Genomic DNA, 21405 nt, shown 5'->3' with positions numbered 1-21405 from the left:
ATCTGTTTATAAACCTTTTGCACAGATGAATGGTAATTCGCGAGACGAATTTAATAAGCCTAATCAATTTATAATTTGCTACAATAATGCTATTGTAACCATCCGCTAATCATGGGTTAATATACCTCATTAGTTTCGTCTCGCGAATTAGCCTAAGGGTTCCGCACCTCGTTTTGTAATTGGATTTTATTTAATACTTCTAAATAATAAAATTCTCTTTAATGTGATAGAGAAAAAGTTTAGCCTCCGAAACCAAACACCCCCTGAGAAAGAATAGCTGGAAGTAGAAACAGATGCCAGCCGAACAGGCAGCGAACAGCAACCAAGTCTTGTTGAAAATAAAATCAAGCAGACACCAGCAACTGTGCTTAGCTAAAAACACTGGAAGCGGTAGAAGACGTATTGCCAAATGGAGGTGGTAGTAACTATATATAACATCTGCTTTCTCTCTTAAATGAATCGGCGGTGCTCCTGCCTGTTTTTTTTTAAGAAAAGTGGAAGTGGTAGCAGCATCTTCTCTAAAAGCTTGATTACTCAAACATCGAAATAGAGTGACAGCAACACAGAGTGGCGAACAAAACCAAACAATCATCACTCTCTAGGTGCATAATACCCTACATTTTAACTAGCGAAATTGTTGAAGCTCATGCAATTGAACTCAACAAAATGATATCACCAGTATTAACTTTCCTCACCATCACTATGAGCCTTCTTCTTCCACAACATTGCTTCTGTCCTACACATGTATAATTGAATTTCTACACAATTGACTTCAGAGGTACATATAACCAATAAGGATGCATAATTTGCAGGCAATAAACGAAATGACTAGCGGTTACCATGTGGAACAAAAATCTCGAAGGGAAATTCTAATGAAGATAATGAGGATTATATGGTCTCGGGTGCCATATCTTTCAGCATTAAGTCACAGATACATAGTTAAAGTTAACAAAGATATCCATGATAATCTAGCTAACATAATAAGTAACAATGGTACTCTTAAGTGAACCATCACAGTGCTAAAGTTAAACGCTCACGCTACACATCTCGGCTGATAACTTCTCTAGCTTGACAATGACTAGTTCCCAGAAAAGCAAGCTTGGATCTTGAAATATCATATAGCCATCTTCCATGGTGTATTCAAAAGGTTACCTCACCATATTGTACGGGTCCTTGTACCCTCTATTCTCCCTCTTTGATGAAACGGAAGAGCTCCTGTCCATGTTCATGAAAAGGGTCTTCAATAGAAAGTTCGGATGCCCTGTGAAAGTTCAAACCATGCTCCGCTTTAGGAGCCATAAGCAAAACCATACATGTTTCACTAGCCCATGGTGGAATAGCTAGAGTTTTCACTACATTTATCATCTCGCCTACTGTAGTTCTTCTTTTATCAGAAAGCACAAGTGCCATCTTTTTGAGCTCATTTGCCCTCTGGGTCATGTACTTAATGAATGTCACCTCACTTAGATCACCATAGATCTCATGGAGAACCACCATTTTGATGTGTGACCGGACACATTCGATAGGACAGAGCTCCTCAAAGAACTCAATATAGTTATTTCCGGTAGGTTCATCAGCACGAGCAGACTACAAAATTGGCAAAGAGCTCAATTAGTGAGAAGCAATGATGAAACTTGCCAGATAAATGAATTAGCATGCATATTGTTACCTCCACGTGTAGGGTCTCAATATTGGGAAAGCATCTGAGGAAGTTGACCAGCATCTGAATTTCCTTGAAGACACCCGAATTAACCTTTAACGCTAAGATCTTGACACTTGGAACCATGGATCTTGGGCTTACATTTGTGCCAGCCTGCAATGCAATCATGAATCAAGCATATTTATTTTACAAATAAAAAACAACACACTGATGACCCATTCGCATGAAAATCCGATCGTCACCTTGATGACTGTGTTACCAAGTTGAAGCTTGTGGGCACCCATCTCCAAGTACCCAAGCACCTTCAGCGCAGAAGCACCTTCAGTAATCTTGACATCGATAGGTGACCCATCACCATCAGCAGGAGCAGACCTCTCCCACATGATGAGCCGCTCCAGGCGCGGTGCGTCCACCACCGCGAGCTCGAATGCCGTGGACTCCAAGAAGAGCACGCACTGGAGCTTTTGGCCGCGGAGGCGGACATGCTTTGCCTTGCCCATGCTGACAAAGAGCGCGAGGATCTCGAGGACAGGGCTGGAGGCGAGCATGTGGTCAAGGTCGCAATCCTCGAACAAGGTGCAGACTATGGCGAGCTTCCGTAGGTGGGGGAAGACGCCCGTGCCGTCGGGGAGGTCGGCAGTTTCCGGAAACATCCAGCAACCGAGGTAGAGGTGCTCGAGCTCCGCACATCGAAGGATGTCGGCGGGGAGGCGCACCAGATCCGTGGGCCCCGGTAGGCTGACGAGGGCGAGGTCCCGGACGCCCCGGTCCGCAAGGAGCCGAGACCACCGGCCGAGCTCACGTTCGTGTTCGTCGAAGAAAAACAAGGCGAGGTGGACGGTGTCGAACGGACCTGGGTGGCCCACCAGGACGCGATCGACGGCGGTGACGCGCGCGGGGTCGGTGGGGTCGAGGTGCTTGTCGTAGAGGACGAGCGGCGTGGTGTGCCAGACGCGGCGCCAGCGGGTGGAGATAGCGCGGTGGTGCCCACGGCGTCCTTGACGGGGAGGCGGGAGACGATGCGCCGGCGGAGGTCGTCGGGGAGGGCGCTGATGCGGTCCACGCCGTCGTCGGCCTCCCCGTCCGCGGCGGAGAGGGTTCCGTCCACGGTGACGGCGGGGACAGGGAGGCAAGCCAAGGGGCGGCTGAAGAAGGCTTCGTAGGGTAGTAGGATGAGGTCTTCCAAGGCTTCTTCTTCTTCCAAATCCATGGTGGTCGGCGTGCCTCGTTTCGCTCATTACTTGTGCTTGAGCACCTTCACAAATACTGTGTATAGCTTTTTTTCTTTTACTGACCTGTATTGAGCGCTTACTTGTAATATAAGCTCCTTCTTTACTAATAGAAATGGCACATAATCATGTGGCCGTTCGTTTAAAAAAATGGTGGTCGGCGTGGAGGTGGGAGGAAGACAAGGAGAGGAAGGGCTTTGGCCGGAGTGCGGGGAGGGGGATGGCGCTTGGCAGTTCGATTTTGGTTTCCTGGGAATCGTGAATTCACCGCCGCGGTAAATTTGGGTTGGTGAAAGTGCAGGTGGAGGGATTTGGTGGGGCGAGATATTTACCGCATTGCATCAAATATCGATATTACCCTCTCTTGTTTATCTTTGTTGCCACAAAGATTAGGCCAATCCCAGTTAAGGTTCTGTTCTGAAGGAGTAGTGTTTTTAAAGGGCAAACTAGGCATCTTGATCTCTCACCTTTGCTAACTTTCAGATCCTTCAACATTCATTTTGGATCAAACTTGTTTATTCATAATAGTTAGGAAAAGTATTCTTTACTCTTGCCTCCTCCGCCTTCTCAATTTCTGCAGTGCAGTCATTTGCGGTGATGGCTATAATACCACCATCTGATTAGTTGTGTTGGGATAGGGTTATTGGAGAACTGTAAGAGCATCTCCTACAATTACTCATAAAAATGGTATTGTGATATTCCAATAATTTTATCGGAAGATGTTTATTAAGATACTGCTGAAGATGCTCTAAGAATGACCTTAGAGAGGTACTTGAGCTTTTAGTAGCAGGATTACAATAGCTTGCATTCTTTCATGGAAGGAGGTGTATGAATGTGTGATTGGTTTTAGAAGCCGCCTGATCCTAACGTGGTTACAGTGAATGTGTAATTGGAGCATAAAAAGAAGCTGTAGATTTTGTAAATACGCGGTGTGAAACTAGTTAGGATGGCAATGTGCCAGTATAGAGGCATCTCGTCTGATGATGGCAAAGCGAGTAGCACACTTTAATACTCCTTCTGTTAGCAAGTACAGATAAGGAGGGAAATGAGAGCATGCGCACCGAAAAATAATTTAAGAGGGTATTTGATTCTAGGTACTAAATTTCAAACTTTAGTCCCTATCACATTGAATATTTGATTATTAGGAGTATTAAATATAGACTAATCGAAAAACTAATTGCACAGACGGAGACTAATTTACGAGACGAATCTATTAAATCTAATTAGTTTATCATTTGATAATATGGTGCTAAACACATGTCCTGTTGATGCAAGGAATTCTGCTGTTCACACGCCCGCCGCTTGACCGAATCCGAGCGAGGCTTTGGCTGGGAACGCAAGCTCTCTGCCTCTGGGGCTAGGCACCTGCCGCCGGGCCGCTGCATCACCCCGCCGCCGGCCGGTCTCGGCCTGCCAGTCCAACGAGCCTCCTCTGCCTCCGGTCGTGCGTTCGATCACACGCATTGCAACGTGACAATGTTCACGCCCCTGATCGTCTTGGCCCGTGCCCCGGCCTCCTCCTCCGCGTGCGCTTTGCCCCGCGCTGACCGTGCTGCTCTTGATCGTCTAGAATGAATTGTGCCCTCCAGGTGCAGGAAGAAAGAGACGACTGCGTTACACGGATAAGGAATTGTCTCAAGTTAACTTGCTTCAAGATACGTGCACCTTTTCAGAAAAGAGGCTGATCATCGCGTTCGATCGCCACTCTCCCATATCTCATCTGTGACATGAAAACTGAATTGTGCCTCGGCATTTCTCTGACAGCCAAGTTTTATCTCTTGCAAAGAGATTTAAGATTTTATTACAGATAATTTTGATGATGCTGTGACTTCAGAGATAATTGTAATCAATCAAGAAGCATAATGTGCAGGCAATAAATGCGATACCTGGTGATCACGCCAAGAAAATTTCTGATGAAAATAATGGGAAGAATACTGTCTCACATGTCACGGGTCTTTTAGGATTAAGGCATTAAGCCGTGGACTAAAGGATACAATCAAACAAAAAATATCTATGATGTTCTAGATAACATTGAAGTAATCATAGTCCTCTAAATGAACATCATACCACTAAGTTTGGCTCTTACACTACACTACACATGCCAGTTGATATGTTCTCTAGCAGGCAAGCTAGCTTGAGAACGGTAGTAGTTATCTGAAAAGAAAGCTTGGATCTTGAAAATATATGAGCACCCACTAATCCCTCAATTAAAAGGGTTCATCAACACTGTGGTTTGTTCATCCATTGTGTGCTGGTTTTCGTACTCTTTAGTATCCCTCTTTAGTGAAACGGAAGCACTCCTGCCCATGTTCAAGAAACGGGTCGCCGACAGAAAGATCTGATGCCCTGTGGAAGTTCAGATCACGCCCCAGCTTAGGATGCACCACTGAAACCATACATCTTTCACTAGCCCATGGTGCAATGGCAAAGAACTTGCAGTATATGCTTCACATCGTCTACTGCAGCTTGTGTTTTATCAACAAGTACAAGAGTCAACTTCTGCAACTCAATCGTATCGCCCTCTGGGATAGATACATAAGGAATGCCACCTCACTTAAATCACCAGACATGCCATGGCGAACCACCATCCTGATGTGCGACTTCACACATTCAATGACTGAGCTTCATAAAGAACTCGGCATAGTCGTTTCCAGTAGGTCCACGAGCAACCGTAGGCTACAATATCAGTATACAACTCAATTAGTGAGAAGTGATGAAAAAATTGCCCCGATGACGGAATAAGCGCGCATATTGTTACCTCCAGGTCTAGGGTCTCAATGTTGGGGAAACATTGTCTGAGAAAGCTGGCAAGAATCTGAACTTCCTCGAGGACACCCAAATTCACCTTTAAGGCTAAGTTCTTGACGCTTGGAACCATCGATCTTGGACTCACATTTGTGTCAGCCTGCAAAGCAATCCATGAATGCAGCATATCTGATTATATACATACAAATCAAGCACGCCGATGATGACCCATACGCATGAATGTCAGATCGTCATTTAGCACCTTGATGACTGTGTGCCCAATTTGAAGCTTGTGGACACCCAGGTCCAAGTACCCAAGCACCTTGAGCGCAGAAGGACCTTCAGCAATCTTGACCTCCAGAAGTGACCCATCACCTTCAGAAGGAGTGGACACCTCCAGTCCAGGCGTGGCGCGTCCACTACCACGAGCTCAGCTCGGCCGCCTCGGACTGCCAGAACAGCACGCACCGGAGCTTCTGGCCACGGAGGCGTACATGCTTCGCATTGCCGTAGCTCACCACGAGCGCGAGCATCTCGAGCGAAGGGCTGGAGGCGAGCATATGGTCAAGGCTGGACTATATTACCTCCAAATTAAAAAACCGGATATTTAATCCCTCCAACTTTACAAAACCTACACTTAACAACCCCAGCTGGTTTTGCATAACGGTTTTAGCCACGTGGTGTTCTGAGCTGGACAAAAATGCTGATATGGACCTCCTGAAGTATGAGGCCCACTTGTAAGTGAGATGCCCTTCTTTTCTCTCTTCTTCTTCTCCCAGTCCCCACGTCGTCCTGTAGCGGCAATTCGTCCAGCGCCCCGCCGCCGCCGTCGAAGTGCTCCCGGCAGCCCCATCACGAGGAGGCCCGGCTAGTCTCCGAGACAGAGAGGAGCGCGCGAGGCTTGGCGCATGCGGGGCTGCCGGGAGGAGCAACTGGCGAAGCTGCGCGGGGAAGCAGCCGCGGGATGATGAGCAGGCGGCGTGGGGGCCTCCCGTGCCTGCCACCTCATTCGTGCTCGAGTGCGGTCATCCTCGCCAGTCCGGTGTCGGCCGGCGGGACCGTGTCGGCTGGCTGGTACAGGAGCGGCAAGCCAGTGGAGGAAGAGAACCGACGAGGGAGGAGGGGGCAGCCAGAACCTAGTCCTTGCTAGCGTTGGTGATGGCGAGGTGGCGGAGAAGCGCATCAACGGCGGTGTAAGAGGATTGGCGGGTGGGGAAGGGGAAAGAAGAAGGGAGAAAAGAAGGCATCTCACTTACACAAGGACCCCACATGTCAGCATATTCATATCAGCATTTTTATTCAGCTCAGCACGTCACGTGGCTAAAACCGTTGTGCAAAACCAGTTGGGGGGGGGGGTTAAGTGCACGGTTTTGTGAAGTTGGAGGGGTTAAATATCCGATTTTTTAGTTTAGGAGTGATGTAATCCGACCGCAATAGTTTAGGGGGTGTAGATTTCTTCCGGTCGAGGCTGGAGTCCTTCCTCCATGAAGCTGTTGAGGGTGACGAGCTCTCTGAGGCGCGGGAAGTCCCTGCCCCCATTGGGGAGGCCGGCCGTGTCCGGGAACATCCAGAAACCGAGGTAGAGGCGGCGAAACTCCGCGCATCGTAGGATGTCGGCGGGGAGGGGCAGCAGGTTCATAGCCGCCATTAGGTTGAGGAAGACGAGGTCACGGACGCCCCCGGCAGCAAGGCGCCGCGGGCCACCGGGCGAGCTCCCATTCCTGGGCCGCCGAGAAGCAGTAGGCGAGGTGGATGGTGCGGATCGGGCCCAGGTGGCCGGTGAGGACGGGGTCGACGGCTGCGGCGCGCTCGGGCTCGCTGGCTAGGAGGAGGTGCGCGTTGTAGAGGACTAGTGGCGCAGACGTCAAATGCCGCGCCACCGTGGGGAGAGCACGGTGGTGCGCATGGCGTCCTTGATGGGGAGGCGGGAGATGACGATATGGAGGAGCTCATCGGGAAGGGCGCTGATGCGGCCCTCCCTGTCGCCCTCACCGCTGGGAACGGTGGAGAGGGTGCCATCCGAAGTGACAGCAATGGGGAAGGTAGGACAAGGGGCGCCTGCCTGAACTAGAGCTCTTCCATGGGGATCGGCATGGTGGTCGGCGCGGATTGAGGAATAGGAGGGAGGTTTTCAGGTTTGGTCACGGGGAAATGGCACTTCCGGCATGCACCGGTTTGGTTGGGGAAGTTCGAGAGTGGGGTCTCACAGTATCGATGGTGGTCAGTTGGTCACAGCAGCGACGTTGTTGTGCGCCTGTTTGTTCCAGCTTTTGGCCGATTTTAAAGGTTTAATTTTGAGAAATCCAAAATCAGACGACTCTTAGAATCCAGAATGGAGTAGATTCTCGATTCTCGATTATGGCAGTTATTTGACTTTTAAATTTTCTAAAAACGAATCTTTAAAATCAGCTAGAAGCTTAGCGATAATATCCACTATCCCACAGTCCAACCTTTCCTTGTCATCGCCCAGACGGTCTTGTATCTGTGGTTGGGTTATACACGCTCTACAATAAAAAAGGGCGTATGTATGAGCTCATGGCTATTCTTTTTTTAAAAAAGGAAGCTGTAACATTATATTAGAGAGCCAAAACTTGAGCCACTGCCATTGCCAATGCCTGCAGTCGGAGTCGGAGATACAAATATGAGCCTAAATGCATGACTGGACATTGACTAAGGAGATAGGATGAGGTAAGAAACGTTCACAGCAAGTAAAATTAGCAACACGTAAAAATGCAGAGCAACTCTAAGCACTAATAACGATACCACGTCCTTTCCAGATTATAAGAGATGACACTCAACATTACTATCTTAATCAACAGTTACCGGTGTCACAGGTTCACAAGCCATGAAGCGTGTACTCACTAGAGCGGGCATAATCACTTGGCATAATCTGTTACCCATAACTTAAACCGTTTTAGCAGACAAAGTGGATTATCCAGGAACAAAATGAACTAATGAAGCTTCCAAATACCCAGTATACAGGCATGTTCAAGTGCTAGCAAACTACTACCGGAGACTAACAGCTACATAAACTCACTTAAGACGAGCTCGAAGTAGAACCAGAATACCAGATTCACAGGTGTGGGTGTGCCTGGCAACTGAAACATGAGCCAGCTGCACCGGTGTTCAATCAAAAAAATAAACTTAAGTTGCTGGAGTAGCTAAAATACTAGAATTAGTAGAGGGTGTATGGTCAAGTGGAAGGGCTAGCAGCACGTGTTTAGAAGCATGAATACTAGGAAAAACTCAAACAAAGAAATAAGATGAAAGGAAAGTACAAGTGAAAAGGCAAATACTCATCACTGGCCAGGTGTAAACATTCCACTACATTGTTGTTACATGAATGTTTTCTAGCGCTAGAAAGAAAAAGGAAACATGCTAGACAGCAAGGGTTCCAAGGAATGAAGTCATAAAAGACGATGGTAATAGTTCTATTCAGAAGCAAGGGACTAGTAAATAAGCAAAGAGCAAAAGTTCTCTCTTTCACCAAATAAACAACGAGAGCTACCTAAGCAGGGAGGCTAAGGTTTTTAGCTAGCCAGCCTGAAGCACATAATCAAGCATCAAGTTGGGCAAGGACATGACCACACATGTAATGAGGACCAAGCCAGCTGCCTTTACAAGTTACACCTTGGTAACCCTACTCATCAATTAGCCATCAATGTTGAAGCTTAAGAAGATATCATAAGTAGAGTTTTCAACATCATAATGAGACTTATTTGACAACCTAGCTGATCTCTTACAAATGCAGAACTGGATTTCTACAGAGAGATTAAAAAGTCCCAAATTAATATTATGATGCAATTACTTCAGAGGTAAATATGATAATCAATCAAGATGCATAATATGCAGGAAATAAATGCAGTACCTAGGGCTAAAGGTAACAATCAACAAACACATCTATGATGTTCTTAGTTAACATGATAAGTAACAATAGCCCCCTCTAAGTCAACCATGATACTGGTAACTTCAACACTTGCACACACACATATACCAAAGGATATCTTCTCTAGCTTTGAGAAGAATAATTCTTCCCAGGAAAACAAGCTTAGATCCTAAAACATATAACCACATCCCAGGGAGTGTTCAAAAGGTGTATTGTTGTTTCCACCATATTGTACTGGTGTGTGTACTATTTATTCTTCCTCTTTAATGAAATGGAAGAGCTCCAGTCTAGTTCAAAAAGTGTGACCACCAGAAAGACAAATAAGGTGCCATTGTGTGTGAAGTGAAAACTGAATTGCATCTGCGCATTGTTAGATGATGCCTACTGCAATGTTCAGCCCAAAAAGAAGGTTGAGTATACATGAAGATATGCAGCCTCAAACAAAAATATTACTATGTAATGAACTACAAACTACCATGCAACAAGTTGAAGATAGTTGCTGATATTATGACCTTATTGTACTATGAACTTGTGATCACTGATCATACGTACAAAAAAATGTACGCGTCCCTAATCATCTATGCATTTGACATTAGTGCGTGCAGTCGCAATTAAATATCAAATGCCGCATTTGATTTGAGATTAAATAGCTAAACTGTAACAGTATGCTGATAGCCTCTCAAATTGATGAGTAAGAAAATTGAAACCATACAAATAGAGTCACAGGTTCTAGGTTTCATGGTTGGTCAGGCATGCAACAGCACTGCATTTGGCATTACAATAGTAATAAGCTTCCCACTCCCACCAATCACGGCACACAAAAGTAGGATTGTAAACTTAGTATAAACCCAGCCCCATACATCTCAAACTTCACCCTGATGAAGACACTAACTTAATTTCACCAAGACAGCATGTGCACCTGAACAGGCTAATATTTCACCCACCTACATGGAGAGAATGGGAGCGTAATGCATTTCCAGCAGCATTCCAAAAAGGGTAATTATCAATGTCAGCAAGCAATGAACTCTTGATATTTCATGATCAACACATGGAATGCAAAAACAGTTATTTCTCATTTACATGATGGCAGCCACTGCTAGTTCTCAAAATCCCTACATCCCAAATGCTACTTGTAGTTGCTAACTATGAAGCTATGTTGACAGAACTAGAATATAGGAATGCATAGAAGATGTACAGGTGGTCAAGTATGAGTCCTTGCATCTAAAAACATGATTGGAAAACGTAAGTTAAGCAATAAGGTAACAAGGAATCAGAGACAAGATAAAAACACATATAGAAATGACTTTTCATGCACAAAGATGCTACATTTGTTAGTCAGCACGCTAAAAAGCAAAGGCTTCCAATGCATGAATTTGTAGAATCGACATTCTGTTCAGAAGCATATGGCTGTAATATACCACTACAAAATTCTGTTACTGCACTCATTTCAACAGTAAGGAGTAAATCAACACTCAAACAAGTAGCCAGGCCAACCAGTCATATAAGTTGGGCAAAGCTCAACGCTGGAGCTACCAAGTCTGGACCTGATCAAGCCCAAGCACTTGGACCAGGACCCAGCCAGCCAGGCAAACCGACTGTATATGTTAAAACTGATGCATGTTCATCAACTTGTCATAATTGCTCAAGCTTGTGCAACCAAAGCTAAAGAAAATGGTATCATGAAGATAGCCTTCGTATCATCATCACGAGGCTTTTATAAAAAAAAAAAACTAAGGCCTGTTTTGTTTGGGCTAATGCTTAATGAAAGCTGCCTTTCAAAAGGTGCTGACAAGAAGCTGCTTCTGAACAACTATCTTTTGGATTGGCTTTTGAATGAATGAAATGGTATAATAAATGTTATACCACTGACAGTAGCATCCTCCATAAGCTAGCAAAAGCTCCTCCAGACCATTTAAAAGCCGGCTGTTTGGTTCAGCATTCTGCTAACCTGGATAAAGCAAACAAGTACACAAGCTTGTCTTCTATACATGCAGAATTAGATTTCTTCAAAGAAACTAAAACATTGACAGAAAACTTCTAATGGCACTTGACTATATAGAAATATGCATAGTCAACCACGGTGCATGATTTGCAATCTGTAAATGTAATCAATGCGATGAGCATTCGGAAGAAAAACATAAAATAAAATTAAAAACTCGACCACGGGAGAGAAGCACCCAGGTCTGAGCTCAGATGGGGCTCCTCAAACGGAACCAGGAAATTGCTTAATTCTCCAAACATTCAAACTTTAAAAGAAAAGAAATTCTAACAAAAATAATACAGGTCTCAGCAATGAATGATCACTCATGTCTAACTTCACCAATATTCTTTCAGAATCAAACCATATAGATAGCTAAGGAATATCATAAAACTCAGATACCTATGATGAACTAGATAGAATGGTAACCCTGATTGAACCGTTGCACTAATAGAATTGACGTTTACACTATGCATACCGGTTGGTATCTTCTTTAGCTTCAGAACAGTATAAAAGGCAAACTTAAATCCTGAAACATATAATCAACTTCTAGTCCATAAAGGCAAACTTAAAAGAGCCATAAACACTGGTGATTTCCTATAAAGGCTAAAGGAATTCAGACTCTTTATTCTCCTTTTTTGACGAGACAGAAGATCTCATGTTCATGTTCCAAAAGAAAAGGGTCGTAAATAGAAAGATCGGATGCCCTGTGGAAGTTCCAACCACGCTTCAATATAGGCCCCACTAGCAAAACCATGCATGCTTTACTAGCCCATAGTGGAATAGCTAGAGCTCTCACTTGATCCTGACCCACTTCAATGAGTGCTTCACCAGGCAACACAAGTGTCAACTTCTGGAGCTCATTCGCTCTCTGTGTTATGAACTTGAGGAATGCTATCTCACTTATGTCCCCTCGAAGATTATGGAGAACCATCTTCTTGATGTGGTAATACACGCATTCAATGGGACCTGAGCTTCTCAAAGAACTCTGCATAGTGCTCACCAGTTGGTTTGTCAGCTATAGCAGACTACAAAATCAACAAACAATACAATTAGAGGACAATGGTTGATATGATGAGAATGCCAAATTGACAGATTGAGTGTGCATTGTTTTTACCTCCACATGCAGGGTCTCATTGTTGGGAAAACATCTAAGGACGCTGGCCAGCATCCGAACTTCTGTGGAGACACTAAAATTCACCTTCAACGCCAAAATCTTGACACTTGGGACCATGGAGCTTGGGCTCACCTTTGTATCAGCCTGCAAAGCAATCCATGAATCAGGCACATGAACAAGTCATCATGATATGAAACATATGAGCATACACATGAATATTGTATCCTCAGGCATCACCATGATGACGGTGTGCTCAATCTGAAGCTCGTGAGCTCCCAGCTCAGTACCCAAGCACCTTCAGCTCAGGTGCACATGTGGTTTTAAATCGCCGGCTAAGCTGTTTAGCGGCAGGGCTGCCATTACGGCATTTAGCGGGCTAAATATCATAGCGGCTGCTCTTCCTAGCTAGCCGACCTTGGGTGCACAAGCAATCCTGACCCTAATGCGTGTCGCACTGTTGCGTCATTGGACTCATCAAATCCAAGAAGGGGAGTATGCCACATGATGAGCCGCTCCAGGCAAGGCGCATCCACCACCGCGAGTTCCACCGCCATGTACAGCCAAAAGAGGAAGCACTGGAGCTTTTTGCCACGAAGGTGAGAAGCTCTGGCAGGCCGTAGCTGACGACGAGGCCGAGGGTCTCGAGCTCGGGGCTGGAAGCGAGCATGTGGTCGAGGTCGCGGCTCTCGATGCAGGAGTTGAGGATCACGAACTCCCGGAGGTGGGGCAAGACGCCAGCCCCGTTGGGGAGATCGCGGGTATCCGGGAAATCCATGAATCCGAGGTAGAGCCGACGGAGCTCGGTGCAGCGGAGGATGTCGGCGGGGAGGGGCATGTCCACGGGCGGCGGCTGGCTGATGAAGACGAGGTCCTGGACGCCCCCGGCAGCGAGGAGTCGCGACCACTCGTCGAGCTCGCGCTCATGAACCCCGAAGCAGCAGTAGACGAGGTGGACCGTGCGGAGCGGGCACGGGTGGCCGGCGAGGATGCGGCTAATGGCTGCGACGCGCGCGTCCTCGCTGCTGGAGGGGAAGAGGTGCGCGTCGTAGAGGACGAGCGCCGTGGAGTGCCAGACGCGGCGCCACCGCGGGGAGAGCACGGCAGTGCGCGCGGCGTCTTTGATGGGGAGGCGGGAGAAGACCTCGCGGAGGATTTCGTCGGGGAGTGTGCTGATGCGGTCCTCGCCGTCGTGGTCGTCCGCGGCCGACAGCGCGCCGACCCTGGTGACGGCGGGGACGGGGAGGCAGCCCAAGACGCATCGGCGGACCGCGTCCATGGCCGTCGGGGAGGCCGGAGCCGAGGAGGGTTTTGGTTCGGTTAGGGTGGATGCGCAGGCGCAGGGGCGCTGCTTGGGGAAATGGCGAAATGCCCAAACGTGGCGGAGAATCTTACTAGAATTATTAAATAAAATTTATTTATAAAGCTTGTGCATGGATGGGTGCTAATCCGCGAGATGTTTAACAAGTCTAATTAATTTATATTTTACTACAGTGATGCTACAGTAACCATCCACTAATTATATATAAATATATCTCGTTAGATTTGTCTCACGAATTAGTCTAGCGATTCTGCAATTAGTTTTATAATTAGAGTGCGTTTGGTTCGACTTTTTCCTGGAGCATTTGCGTTTTGAACGTCAAAGCTGAACCAAAGGACCCCGACGCGCGACCTGCTTTTTCCAACGCGGCTGCGTTCTCGCGTACAACTCCCGCAGCGGCCTCGTCCCAGCTTATTTCCGCGTTTGCCCCAAAATTACAATCGAATGCCACCGCCAAGTTGGGTACCGGTTCGGCCTCTTCTATTTCGTTCCTCTCCCAAGTCTCGACTCCCTTCGCGAGCGGCTTCCCCTATCCAATTTGGTTACTATATTCCGTATTGTTATTGAAGTGCTATTAGATTACACCGGATTGCCGTGCACTGCCTTTCAAGTTTTGCTTATTGTGGGTTGTTGTGGTCGAAACGTATTGATGAATTGGAACATTTGATGTGGTAGTAGTGGTAGTACCATGTATTGCTAGTTGTGTCGATCTGGTGATTAGTGTTGCTCTACGCTTGAAATGGTTGTAAGCTGATGAAATCACCCACTATAATGGCTGTATGAACTTGCAGTGTTTGTTCTTGTACCCAAACCTTTGTTTTTTGTTTGAATACACAATGTGTTGTAGCCAGCATGGGATACATAATTGTATTTTTTTCATATTTAAAACACAGACATAGGGCATTCCTTTTTTATGCATGCTATGACATTGACTGCAACAAAATTGACTGTGCATTTTGATCTTTCATCTTTCTTGGGTGAAAATTGGAAGGATCATGTCTGTCTTACATGACCTTTGATTTTTTGTATGTTCGTGTCTTACACTGTCTTTCATCTTTCACAATTTTGCATGACACCGCAGAGTCGCAGACCAATCAGTCTATTCTTCGGATGTCTTTGCTTTTTAAATTTATAAAGTACCATAGTCACCGGTTTATTTCTATTTTCTTAACATTTGGATTAATACATCGATTGCTTGTGAATGAAAAAATAGTTGATTGCGATCCTCACATTAGTGATGGGTGAAAAGGCGGTGTGGGATAATGCCACTTTGAAGCACTTCATTGATATTTGCAAGGAGGAGCTTATTCTTGGGAATAGATCAAATGGTTGTTTCACTCGAACTGGTTGGAAGAACTTTGAGGATAAACTTCTTGCAAGAACCGGGTTGAAACTAGTGAGGTCACAATTGAAGAATAAATTGGACAACATGAAAAAAGATTACACCGTGTTCATGGAACTGAAAAATGCTGCCACTGGGCTTGGATGGGATGATGCGAATCAAACTGTTGAGTGTTCTAGCACGTGGTGGGATGAACATCTTGCGGTGAGTTAAGTTTTGTTTTTTGAAGGGAATTCTATTTGCCTTTGTTATATTTCGTTCCTAACCTTGCTAAATTTATTTTATAGCGATGCAACAACCCAGAGAGAGGTATCAAGTGTGTCCTTGATGATTTACATCTGCTGTTTCGAAAGCGGGGGCCGAAGTACCTTGATGATTTACATCTGCTGTTTGAGAATGTGCATGTCACCGGTGCTTCCGCATCATGTCCGGGAGATATTTCTTCAAGTGACTCGAGTGATGAGGAACCAGTGGAGTTTACTCCCATTGAGAAATCAAAACCAGCAGGAAAGAAGCGCAAACAATTGTCTAGTCCGATTGAAGAGAAGGAGGAGAAGAGTCCATTTTTCCGGATGTACAAGAACACATGCATGAGGATTGAAAGTGCACCTGATAAAATTGGGTCAAGTCTTGAAGCATCATTGGCTCCTCCGCAATCCAGCCGTGTTCCAACTATTGCAGAAGCTATGAGAATGGTGAAGGATTGTAGGATTCAAGAAAAAACTACTTTGATGCACACAGCTCACTTATTAATCATGAAGCCTGAGTTTAGAGAGTTTTTTCGTGCGCTTGAAACAAACGAAGGAAGGTTTGATTTGATTGAGAGGGAGCACGAGATAAAGAAGGCCACATAGATCAATTTCTCTTGTGTTTGAACCATGTATTTGCTAACGTTCTCGTATGTTCGAACAATTATCTTGTATGTTGGAACCAGTGTTATTTTTTATCTTGGAACCAGTTTTGTTATGTATGTTGGAACCAGATTTGTATTGTATGGTGGAACTATTTTTTTCCATGTATGTTTAATAATTTTTTCTTGCATTTTTTGAACAATTTACTTTGATTATGTAGATGGATGCGAATATGGAAGAGTTGGGTAGAAAAGGGCAGCAGTCTCTTCTTTTACTAAATGAGTTATCTCAACATGCTGCACTTCTTGAAAATCTGGCTGCTCTTTACAATGAGCGAGATATGCTAATAAAGCTGAATATAGAGCAAAAGAAGATCCGGAATCTGGTTATGATTGGGTCATGAAGTGCTTCAAGCGTCCAAGATACTTTCACAAGGTGTTGATGAGTGCAGAGGTTTTTATGACTCTTCATGATTTATTGGTGTCTTCATATGGTTTGAAATCCTCTAAAAATGTTACATCAATAGAATCATTAGCAATGTTCTTATGGATTGTTGGAGGGCCTCAGTCATTTTCCCAAGCTGAAAACCGTTTTGTCCGGTCAACATGGACAGTTCATATGAAATTTAAGAAGGTATTGAAGTGTTTACTTAAATTAGCAAAACACATCATCAAACTGAAGGATCCAAAATTTAGCAATGAACATGAGAAGTTGAAAAAACCTCGTTTCTGGTCTTATTTCAAGGGTGCTATTGGTGCAATAGATGGATCACATATTCCGGTTATTGTTCCGGTTGATGAGGTAGTTAACTACACTTGTCGTCATGGATATACATCACAAAATATACTTGCCATATGTGACTTTGATACGAGGTTCACATTTGTGGTTGCTGGATGGGCGGGTTCCGCACATGATACACGGATCCTTAACCATGCATTGGCAAACTTTCCTTCATTTCCTGTACCTCCTAAAGGTAAATTGTCCCTTATACACTTTGATCATCATTTTTTACAATGCTAATTTATTTTTCATTTTCAGATAAATACTATCTTGTTGACTCCCGGTTATCCAAATCGAACTGGATACTTTGCACCTTTTAAGGGACTACATACCATATACCAGAATTTCGTCATCGTCGTGGACGTCCACCGCAAGGAAAGCATGAGTTATTCAACTTTTTGCACTCCTCTCTCCGCAATATCATTGAGCGAGCATTTGGAGTTCTCAAGCAAAAATGGCGCATATTGAAAGCTATGCCAAGTTTCTCAGCTGAGCGGCAGAAAGAGATCATTATAGTTTATTTTGCGCTACACAATTTCATTCGTGATAGTCAGTGATAGTCAGTTGCGTGATAAGGAGTTTGAGAGGTGTGACGCATATGAGGAGTATATGCCACGAGCATCAAATGTTGAGGAACAAACTCAAGATGATGGTCGTGAGATAGAGGGAGAGAATGAAGTTACTATGAACATAATTCGTGATAGGATAGCTGCTTCGATACAAAATGCAAGGGGAACATGAGATTGCTATGTAGCTGACAACTCTTTTGAAATTAACAATGCACTTATTTATATTAATTTCAATGCACTTATTTATATATGTAATATAATTTTGTGAAAAATATGTCTCCAATGCAAAGTTTACATCATTACGCTCATTTTACATATAAAAAACATATCAGGGTCTAAGGGGCATTACGGATATTTTACATCAATTCACAGTTTCACAGCAGGTTTAACCAAACGGCGTTCAGCTTTTCAACAGCAGCTTTCTCACAGCAGCTTTTTCACAGTAGTTTTTCTACAGCAGCTTTTTCACAGCTCACAGCTGAACCAAACGCACCCTTAGACTTTTTAATGCTCTAAATGATAAGATTTTCTTTAATATAACAAAGTTAAAGTTTAATTCTTCGGAACCAAATAACCTCTCGTGCAGGAGTGGTGGGTAGGGTTTCAAGCTTCCAGCCTTTGTGATCCCGAGCGAGTTCCACGTGGGCCCATTAACAAATCGGTCGTGTGAGACACAAAATTCGGCTGTCTATCTGACTTGTGTGAGACACAAGTCAGACTGCAGCACAACGTCCACCACACAAATCAGACTGCAGCACAACGTCCACCACACTGATCAAATACCAACGTCCACCACATTTGATCAAGAATACAAGAACTGATCAGCACAAAATTAGGTTCGTATTTGACATATGCTCGCAATCATATTTTATCTTTCACCTGCATTTAGCTTTTAGAATAGAAGGTCAGTAGGACATACTCAGTTTTGTTCCAAAGTACATCAGTTTTATTCCAAAGTATATGGAAGAGTATCAGTACTCGATGAAAATCATGATTTATAAAGACCAAAGCACGGAATCGTCGGGGGGCTCTCTGCTCTGTCTCTTCTATTCAAATTTTAGTGCAAGGGAAAAAGAGAACAGAAAAGCAGCAATCAAAATTATTCTTCTGAGGTACCAGAGTCAGAGATACAATTGAACCAACATGCAAGACAGCATGACTGGGGCATTGCTCATGCGACAAGATGAAGCAAGATAGGTCAGTTGCAAGTAAATCACCAACAGACAACAAGCAATGAAAAACAAAGTAACATGCCACAAGTTCTGCAGATCACAGCTAACATGATTCAGCATTGATTGATTTCTTGATGACAAGCATGTTAGATCAGAACAGAAACAATGACAGTATGTTAGCATGGAATAAGCTGTCACCACAAATTAAACTGAAAATAACATCCAACATGTCAGCAAGAGCATAGATTATCTAAAATGGCCAGTCCACATGTTCAGGTGCAGGATAATACTAGTGAAATAACATTGAAGATGACCAACAGATTCCAGGTGTAGATAGCACAACTCAAGCACCAGTCAGCTGAATGTAGTTGAAGTCGAAAATGAAATTTAGTTGCAATTCTTTTCAAAAAAAGTTTAGTTGCAATCAGCAACTGTACCTACCAATAAAAATGGAATCGCAAAACTTGTAACAGTTTTATTCAAAAGAAGCAAATGTCTCACACCAAAACAGAACTTTGACGGTAGCTGGTCAATAGTAGGGAACAAAAGAAACAGACATTGGAGAAGTATGTTAGGTCAAGAGTGCAAAACTAATGCATCATTGAACAAACAAATAGTAAGGCAAAACAGCAGGACCACAGTTTTAGCTGTCAGCCTGCATTTGATCAATAAGCCCCAATTGCCTGATCAGAACCTGAGCCAGGCCAGTCACCTATATATGCTAGCACTGGACCTAAACATAAGCTTATTCATCCACTTGTCCTGATAAACTCATAATTGGTCAAGCTCATGAAATGAAAGGTAATAAACAAAATGGCATCAGTACCATCCAAAATTGTCCATAAGCAGTTCGTCCACAACCTATCTTGTCCATAAATGTAGAACTGGTTTTCATTTCTGATGATAGTTGACTTTGTAAGAATTAAGAAAGATAACCCAGAATGCATAATGAGCTAGATATAAATGGTACCCTAGGATGAATATAACAAATTCAAAGGGAAATCCTGACAAAGACAAAAATGCTTAAAAGTTAAGAAATATATTGTCTCACATGACACCAACGTAATATTCTTTGACAATCAAGCCACAGAAAGCTAGGTAATATCATCAAATGTAGACGTCTAGATAACATGACAAGTAGTGATGGTCTTCTGAGCGAACCATCATTCCACTAACTTCGACACTTCTGGCACACATGCCAGTTGATATCTTACATAGCTTCAGAACAGTAATATCTCCATAGAAAGCAAGTTGGATCAAGGAACATATAACCACATAGTCCAACAGCCTAAAATGGTTATAGACCCTATGATACGTTCATACACTTCACAGATGTTTCCAAATTGTCTGACCCCCCCTCTTTAATGAAGCAGAAGAACTCCTGTCCATGTTCTGAATCAAAAGGGTCATCAGTCGAAAGATCGGATGCCCTGTGGAAGTTCCAAGCATGCTTAGGTCCCACAAGCAGAACGGTACATGATTTACTAGCCCACGATGGTGTAGCTAACTCCCTTAGTACAACTTTCATGTCATCCACTGAAAGTAGTATATCCTTCGACAAAACAATTGTCAGGTTCTGCAGCTGCTTCACTCTCTGCGTTAGGTGCTGAAGGAGTACCACCTCACTTAGATCCCCTCGGAACTCATGAAGAACCACCTTCTTGGTGTGTGACTGCAAACATTCAATGGGAGAGAGCTTCGAGAGGAACTCGCCGTAGTGCTTGCCAGTTGGCTGATCAGTCATTGAAAACTGCAAAATCAGTAAGCAATGCAATTACAGAAGCACAATGCCAGAGATGATGAATATGCAAAGCAACTGCATTGTCTTGCACTTTGCTACCACCACGTGCAGGGTCTCAACGTTGGGAAAGCATCTGAGGAAACTGGAGAGCATCCGGACTTCAGTGAAGACACGGAAATCCACCCTCAAGGCTAAGATCTTGACGCTTGGGATCATGAAGCTTGGGCTCGCCTCTGTGTCAACCTGCAGTACAATTCATGAATCAAGCACATGTACAGCTAGTCATTGCATGATCATGCACATGAATATCACATCATAGCACAGCACCTTGATGATGGTGTTTCCAATTTGAAGCTGGTGGACTCTAGTATCCAAGTACCCAAGCACCTTCAGCTCAGGAGCAGAAGCAATCCTGACCCTGATAGTCATAGGTGGCTCGTCGTCAGAGTCGAACTCGTCAAGTCCACAAGAAATAGTAGTAAGCCACATGAGGAGCCGCTCCAGACGAGGCGTGTCCACCACCGCGAGCTCGTCGGCCATGGACAGCCAGAAGAGCACGCACTGGAGGTTTTGGCCACGAAGGCGGACATGCTGTGGCAGGCGCAGCTGAGGACGAGCGCGAGCGTCTCAAGCGCGGGACTGGAAGCGAGCATGTGGTCGAGGTCGCGGTCCCCAATGCGGGTGTTGAGGAGGACGAACTCCCGGAGGTGGGGGAAGGCGCCAGCGCCGTCGGGGAGGCAGCGGGTGTCACGACCCACAAATTAAAAGCACCAGATAAAAATTTAAAACGTCATTATGAGCATCATCCAAGCACCAAGGAACATCATATGCACTAAATTATATCATGAGCATCTATTTTTCTTGTATGATTTATGTGCAAGTTGTGAAGGAAGTTTAAAAATTGCTATGTGGCTGTGCCCCCAAATATTTTATTCAAATACTAGATTTCAAATGATGAATTTTGGATATTTTTACTAAATTTTTGGGTGTCCCTGCCGAGCCATAAAATTCTTGGAA

The 21405-nt window shown here is 44.6% G+C and overlaps 2 pseudogenes; both read right to left on the bottom strand.

Moving 5' to 3' along the window:
- Window positions 1-5156: 5156 nt before the first annotated feature.
- LOC112892500 lies at window positions 5157-7728 on the bottom strand (annotated as a pseudogene).
- Window positions 7729-10663: 2935 nt separating this feature from the next.
- Window positions 10664-13891, bottom strand: LOC112892499 (annotated as a pseudogene).
- Between the last annotated feature and the right edge of the window lie 7514 nt (window positions 13892-21405).

Source organism: Panicum hallii, chromosome 5, assembly GCF_002211085.1.
Source record: "Panicum hallii strain FIL2 chromosome 5, PHallii_v3.1, whole genome shotgun sequence".
Classification (NCBI taxonomy): domain Eukaryota; kingdom Viridiplantae; phylum Streptophyta; class Magnoliopsida; order Poales; family Poaceae; genus Panicum; species Panicum hallii.
The sequence above is the reverse complement of the archived record's forward strand: the minus strand, read 5'-3'. Positions and strand labels throughout refer to the sequence as shown.